Source organism: Silene latifolia, unplaced genomic scaffold (assembly GCF_048544455.1).
Source record: "Silene latifolia isolate original U9 population unplaced genomic scaffold, ASM4854445v1 scaffold_181, whole genome shotgun sequence".
Lineage (NCBI taxonomy): Eukaryota > Viridiplantae > Streptophyta > Magnoliopsida > Caryophyllales > Caryophyllaceae > Silene > Silene latifolia.
This window is the reverse complement of record NW_027413152.1, coordinates 248330-256438: the sequence shown is the minus strand read 5'-3', so window position 1 is coordinate 256438 and position 8109 is coordinate 248330. Positions and strand designations below refer to the sequence as shown.

General features: G+C 35.1%; 1 non-coding gene across 1 annotated transcript; it reads left to right on the top strand.

Annotated features, from left to right (window-relative positions):
* Nucleotides 1-5018: 5018 nt before the first annotated feature.
* LOC141638129 (small nucleolar RNA R71) lies at nucleotides 5019-5125 on the top strand. Its single transcript, XR_012542012.1, has one exon. It is a non-coding gene; the product is annotated as a small nucleolar RNA R71 (small nucleolar RNA).
* The last annotated feature ends 2984 nt before the right edge of the window (nucleotides 5126-8109 follow it).

Genomic DNA, 8109 nt, shown 5'->3' with positions numbered 1-8109 from the left:
AAATTTCTTCCCGGAAATCGCCTCCCAAAGAGGAGCGGGGTCATACTTTTCGGGCATCTTGTGATAATATGGTGTATCACTAAGGCCTAATACCTTACTCAAAACATCAAAGGTGATGCGCCTATTCACATTCGCAAGACGAAACTCGATGTATTCTCTAGTCTCTACCTTAGTCACTTTAAATGAACTTAAGAATTCCAAGGTAAGGGAGGGGTATGTTAATTCACTTATGGTGAACAATTTACCCACATCCATGGCTTCAAAGAAGGCTTTTGTTTGTACAAGGACACCCAATTTGTTCAAGGCATCTTCACAAAAGAATTTGGTGGGCAAAATGGCTTTCTTAGCATACTTGGCAAATGTATCCCTATGGGAGTTGGAAATGAAAATTACCTCCGGATAGTTGGATAATTGAGCGATTTCCGGAGTTGTTGATGTTGTTGCTTCCAAGGGAGGATCTTGTTGTTGTTAAACTTCCAAGTTTACATTAGAGACCACCATAGCCATTGAAGCTTTCTTTGCTTGAAGGCTTTGTTGCCATTTTGAAAGTGTCTTTGCCTTGAGTGCCTTTGTTGCTCCTTTTGTTCTTGCCATTGTTGATTACACCAAGAAAAGATTGAAAATCTTCAATTTCTAATTATGCCCAAATCGATTTAAGATGAAAGGATTTTGCTTTGTATTTCAAAAATCGAATCAAAGGTTGAAGATTTTGGTGCTTGAATCAATTATTGTTGCAATAGGAGTGATTAATTGTTGTTGTAAGGAAGTTTGAATTTGATTTTGTGGAATTTGGTTGAGGAAATCTTATTTTTGGTGATGGAGAGGATGAGGGTTTTGGGGTTTATGGGTAGTGTTTGAATGAATGAATGAATGAAATGAATGAGGGAAGGTGTATTAAAACACCCGAAAAATTCAAAACAGCAGGGGAAGACGAGCGGATTCTGTCGGGGCGCTCGGATTCTCGCTCAAATTGGCCAGAAAACTCGCCTAAAGACGAGCATCTTTCAGTGAAGACGAGCGGATTCTGAATGTGGGACGAGCGGCTTTCCTCAAAGACGAGCGGATTCTCTTACAGGAACTTTTCTTAATCTGCACTGGCAAAAATACGAGCGTCTTTCTGCAAAGACGAACGGCCAGTTTCTGACGAGCGTCTTCTCAGCTTGGACGCTCGGATTCTCTTACAGACCAAATTTTTGATTTTTGCAGCTCATTTGGACGGACGGATTCTTCCACAGACGCTCGGATTCCTATAAGACGAGCGGATTCCCCTTAAGCCGCTCGGATTCCTCCTAGTCTACCCGGATTCAGGTCCATCTGTGCACATGCATATCCCGTGTCATTTTCATTCTTCAAATCCCGTGTTCTTCATTGTAGGGGCACTACAAAGGCATGAATAGCCTAGGAAATTGCTATCCCCACACTAAGTTAAAGCACTACACATCAATAAAATCGTTAGTCCCTCCCTCACTTCTCTCAAAAATGATGAATATCTTGATCAACGCACAAAAATCCAAAAATGACAAAAATGCAATGTAAGAATTAAAATGCAAGTTAGGGAGTTAGAAATATTTACAAATGGTGGTTTGGAGAGGAGTCCACAAAACTCTCATCCTTAGTGATATGTCATGGGGGCATGTTCAAGGTGTTGTTGATGTTACTCAACACCTTGAAGAAGTAGTCAAAAGCTTGTTCATTATCATGATAAAGATCTTCAATAGATCTTTGCACTTGTTGTCCTTCATGTTGGTCTTGATCGATAGCATTACCAATATAGGGATTGAAAATCCCTTCAAACTCATCGTTCCAAAGACCGCAAACTTCGTCTACTTGATCATTAAAAATATCTTGAGTTGATGGAGACAACTCTCCACCTTTCTTGTTTTGGCCAATGAGGCCATCCTCTTCACTTGTCATGGGTGAGCTTTTCAATCTCTCTTTGTTGCTATTCTCTTGCTCTTTTGATGGAGCATCATCAACTTTCTTCTTCCATTGGAATTCCGACTTCTTCCTATCATCCTTCCGGTTATAATGATCAACCATAAAACATGGTTCATGAAAACGGGGAGCTCTCATGGTCTTGTTAAGATTGAAAGTTATGCTCTCATCTCCCACCTCTAGAGTGAGCTCTCCATGCTTCACATCTATCACCGCACCCGCGGTGCGCAAGAAAGGTCTACCTAGAATGATTGGAATATTGGAGTCTTCTTCCATGCCAACAATGACAAAGTCCACCGGGATGAAAAATTTCCCAACTCTTACGGGAACATCTTCCCATATCCCTAATGGTATCTTCGTCGATCTATCGGCCATTTGGAGTGTGATATTGGTACATTTAAGCTCTCCCATCCCTAACCTTTTACTTACTGAATACGGCATAACACTCACACTAGCCCCTAGATCACATAGGGCTTTGTTGATCGTTGTGTCGCCAATGGTACACGGTATTGAGAAGCTTCCCGGATCTTTAAGTTTCGGAGGTGAACTCCCTTGAAGGATTGCACTACTTACCTTAGTGAAGGCGATAGTCTCAAGCTTCCGGATCGACTTCTTTTTCGTAAGGATGTCCTTCATGTACTTTGCATAGGCCGGCACGTGATTGATTAATTCCGTGAAAGGAATCGTAACTTCCAAATTTTTCACAATTTCCATAAATTTTCCAAGTTGGTCATCAAATTTGGGCTTAGCTTGACGACTTGGAAAAGGAAGTCTAATCACAATGGGTTCCTTCTCCTTGGCCTTATTTTCATTTTTCTTTGAAACTTCTTCTTTTGATGGTTCTCCATCCTTGGAGTTTTGCACAACTTCTTCTTTGTCACTAGCTTCCACAACTTCATCCTCAACTTTCTTCTTTGGTGCTTCATACCTCGTACCACTCCTCAAGTGAATGGCACTAACCGTTTCATGTCTCGGGGGATTACTTTGAGGTGGTAATTGCCCCTTTTGCCTTTGAGAACTTGAAGATGCTAGTTGAGTCAATTGGGTTTCCAACATTTTGGTGTGGGCTAGGATGTTGTTGATGGTGATTTCCTTTGCTTGACTATCCTTTTGCATTTGAGTGAAAAACTCTTGTTGATTCTTTTGCATTTGGAGGACCGCTTTTTGAACATCAAAACCTTGGTCATTTTGTTGATTGTATGGAGTTTGATTTTGGTAACCTTGGTTTTGGTTGTAAAAGGGTCTTTGATTTTGGTTTCTCATGGGAGGTGGGGTGTATGTTGGTTGAGGGTTTTGAACATTTTGGCTTTTATATGAGAGATTTGGGTGGAATTTGGTGTTTTTATTGTAATAATTTGAATAAGGGGTACCACTCTTGTATGCTTGAAAAGCATTCATTTGTTCATTTGTTCCCCTACATTCACTTTGGTCATGTCCCAAAGTTCCACAATTCTCTCATATCCCACTTGGGATTGATGAAGATGCCGTCATGGCATTAACATGATACTTTGGTGATTTTGAGGCTTCTTCAAGTCTAGCCATAGCTTTTTCGAACTTCAAATTGATGGTATCAATGTGAGCACTAAGTTGAGCACCCAATTGAGTAATAGAGTCCACTTCATGCTTTCCTCCTCTAGTAGCCTTGCGAGGTCTACTATATTGTGAATTATGGACCGCCATTTCCTCAATCTTGTTCCAAGTTTGATTATCGTCAACTTCGGTGTGTTAGAAAACTAGATCGCTTTACTAACATATTCATATATGTATTTGTTAATTTAGTCATAAAATTAAATGGTGATCTTTTGCATGCAAACAATAAACAATTTAAAGAAGAAATCTTCATCTTACATTGGTACTTCGGTTTATATGGGCACAAGAGAGTTCTCCTTCTCTCTTGTTCTTGTGCTCTCCTTAATGGATGAACTAGGACCCAAGTGTAGTATCCCTCCCAAAGTAAAATACCCAAGGCAAACTCTTAATCAAATTAATATTATGTATACTAGAATAATATTAATTTAGTGTAAAAATTGACCCAAAAATATTTGATTTTTGGTCTCCTAAAACCGGTTTTAGAGAGAAGGAAGTGGAAGGTTTTTATCTTTCTAAAAGTTCTTATTTTTAGATGGATGAATGAATTAGCTAATACACTAAAAAATTATCAAGTGTATATGTTAAATTATAAGGCAAAACCCTTGGTTTTGCTCTTATGAAAAACCGGGTAAGGGGAAGAGGAGGGACCAATGCATGCACTACTTTGTCTCCACAATGACAACTAGGTTTTGCATGGCTAGTTTAGTAGGAAATGATTATGTTTTCCACTAACATAATCAACACAATATAATCCTAATACTCCTCTTAATTTCGGTACATATAGATAAAATGGACTCCATTTTATCTTTGTCAATTTGTCATATGTCACATGTCACATGTCACATAAAAATGTTATGTATTTTTAACATATTAAAAATCAACGTATTAATAAAAATACGTCATATACAACAATCGACTTAGTAATTCATAATTACTTGTACCAAAATATTTTACCAATTATAAATCACAATAACTTGTATTTATAATAATTCATTCAATTTCAATTGTTTCCTTAAACAATAATTTCATCTGAGTAATGAAACAATTCGATTACTTAGACCGTATCTCATTTAATCAAATTTCAATGAGACACGTAAATATTACTTCCAAAATCGTCCGTCAATTTTAAAGAAATTTAATTGACTCGTATCGTCATACGATCAATTAAATGATCAATTAAGAGTGTTACCCTTTAGGTATGACCTAAGGGGATCAACTGGTCACCACCGTCGCACGACAGTAATGTCAAACTCTAGTCAGCCAATCATTACCGATATGTGTGGACCAGTTGACAGTAAAATATTACTTCCCAATTGTATTCTTTATAATGAGATTTAAACATGTGATCATCATGATCAACAGTTGTGATCGCATCATTGTCGGAGGACACATATTCCAACACGGTGAACATACCATTTGATCCCATGTTGAGAATGTTTCTTGAGTCTTCATAAAGACCATTCCAAAATTGTTGTACCAAGAACCACTCGCTAAGTCCATGATGAGGACATGAGAGACAAATTCCCTTGAATCGCTCCCAAGCTTCATACAAAGATTCTTCATCTCTTTGCTTAAAGCCCGTAATTTGAGCTCTTAGCATGTTAGTCTTTTCCAGTGGGCAGGACTTTTTGTAGAAAGTTAGAGCCAATTCTTCCAAGAGTCAATTCCGAGAGTAGCCTTATTAAGGCCTTTCTGTTGGAGCTTGTGTCCTCCACAAATTAGTGTGATAACATTTGTAAATCTCTTACAGGTTCACAAGGGTATACTTCGTATATTTAATCAGTTGATTAACGTTTACCTAATAATGGTTGGCTTGCTAGAAAGTTTGACGTTATTATCATACAGATGGCGGTGATCAACTGGTCCCTACAGGTCACACCTATAGGATGTGTTTGAGAAATGTAATAGAAATATAATCACATTGATGCCCAAAATGACTAAAAAGTTAGTCGATGTGTTGATGAGATAATTATTTAATAAAAATTAAATAATATTAAGTTGAGACGAATTAACTGTCAATTCGTAAATTAAATATAATAAGTTATATTTAATTAATTATATATAATGTTAGCTTGGACGAATTAATCTGTTAATTCGTAATTAAATATAATCAGTGGTATTTAATATCAACAAGTTGAATGTGTCATAGTGGTAATAGTGAGGGTACACAAGCTAAGAGGTCATGGGTTCGATCCTCACTAGATGACAATTTAACACAGTTTATATATTTTTGGAAAGACCAAAAATCAGGAGATTTTTACTCCTTATTTCGGTTAGCTTGGACAAAAATTAGGAGATTTTTATCTTTCCTAATTAACTCCAAATTTCGGTCTGTATAAAAAGAAAGGTAGAGAATTATTTCTACCCTAATGCTTTTTCTTGACCTTGCCTCCTCACTCTCATCACAAAACACAAAAACAACTAAATTTTACAGAAAATTTTAGATCGATTTCTAGCATAATCAAAGGGCATATCTCAGATCGTCTTGGGTGCAACTAATAGGCGAATATCAATTTTGATATTGTTCTTAGGCCAATTTTGCTAGGACCGAAGGTTAATTCTAAATCCTTATACTTTGTTTATGTATTTTGTTTATGACCTTTATTCATCATTGTTAAATTCGTTATAATCCTTCTAGTTTAAGGGAAGTATACAGATTATTTCCCACAAGTGGTATCAGAGCTTTAGGCTACGATTTTAATTTTGATGATTTTCATAAAATTTGTATGTAAACAATAACCTAATTCTCGAATAAATTAGGGTTTCGGATTTTTTTTGGTTCGAAAAATTTTTTTGTGTGCCGTTTTTTCTTGCCGTTTTTTCTTTTTAGTTTGATGATATTTTTCCATTTTATTTTTCATATTATAGTTTATAATCAGTTAAAATTATCATATGAAGAATTGGTAGTTTTTGATTTAATGCAGATTAAGTTAAAATTAAATGGAATCATCATGTTTATGATAAAAAGATTGTTTTTGCTATATAGTTTTTGGCATATGAATTAATCATGTTATTCATTTCATATGCTAATCATGTTCTAATAGCAAAGGTAAACAATTTAGTCATCAAATCTTGTTTTAGGGCATATTGCAGCAAAAAAAAAAAAAAAAAAAAAAAAAGAGGACGTTTTAGGTTTTACCGTAAGAAAAAAAATTTGTTTTTGTTTTTGTTTTTTTTTTTTGGTAAACTGAGATAAAAAAAATAAAATAAAAGGAAAGTTTAGTTTTCTTGTTTTTCTTGCCATATTGCCGAAAAATATTATGGAAAGTTTTTGTTTTTCCTAATTTGCCGTATAAAAAAAGGGGGTCAATTTTCCACTTTGTGTAGGAGCTGGGATTATAAAAAAAAAAAAAAATTGTTATTTTTTTCAGCCGAGACCATATGTATATTGGTTTTTGTTTTTTTCTTTTATTTGGCCAATTAGTTATTGTGAATCGGTTCACAATTTAAAGATACCGAGTTATTTTAAAGCGGTTTAAAATTTAGATGGATAGAATTCATATTACAAGTTTAATATGGATTAAGTATGAAATTAATGTGATTAAATTGCGGAATTGTCACTTAATTTAATTTAAATTGGTGGTTTGGATAAATTAATCAACATAATTAATGTATTGTGTTATGTATGTTTAATTTATTTTAGTTGATGCTTTTAATTTTGTTGAATGAATCGAATGAATGAATTTTATTTACGTATTTAATTTTTGCAATCGATTGTAATTTGTAATACTTAGTGTGGCCTTAGTCAAATTATGTTTTCGTAATGAAGGAAACATAATTTCTTATGTAATTATGAGATCTCGAATCTCCTTTATTTTAGTTTTGGGTTTTTGAAATTAGAATGTAATTAATAGGTCAATTATGTAATTTTATTTATTGTAATTTCAAAGAAGACTAAAGATGGAGATTGAAGCTCACTCCCGCTACATGGATCAAGATGGTACATCAAGACAAGCTTCTCGGGTACAAGGATGGATTCCAAACTTGTATTTATTGTTCATTTTGATAGGATAGGCCACACTAGGACTTTTACTGTTTTTACGTTTTTTCATTCTTATTGCTTTTCATTCACATGTTAGTTTATGCATCATATTCCGCCCAAAACCAAACCACCTACTACTAAAATGCATGAAAATTGACTCATATAGGTTGTATGTTAGTTTTCATGGACATGCAGATGTCACAGTCTTTAAGCCATCACCTTAGTTTAATCATTCTCGCATGCTAGATTATAGTTCACTTAAAATGAATTAAAATAAAGTTGATGGGATCTTCCTCTAAAACGGAAATTGAGATTAGTCTTTATAAGGGCAAACATCTATGAATCCCTTCTTCGTCGGTAGGCCTAATATGACCCCTTCTACGTTGGGTAAGTAGTTGTGTTGACTTAGTTTACCTCAACATCATAGTCCGAAGAGTTTCTCGTGATTATGATGGACTAAAGATAGTATTTACAGAAATTTATCGACCAAGAATTCTAACGGTAGAATTAGCTAAAAGGTTAGCTTATCAATTTACAGAGAATTGAGTCTTGGGGTCATTTATATAATTCTTGAGGGAGGTCAATTGTATAAATGTTTTTTG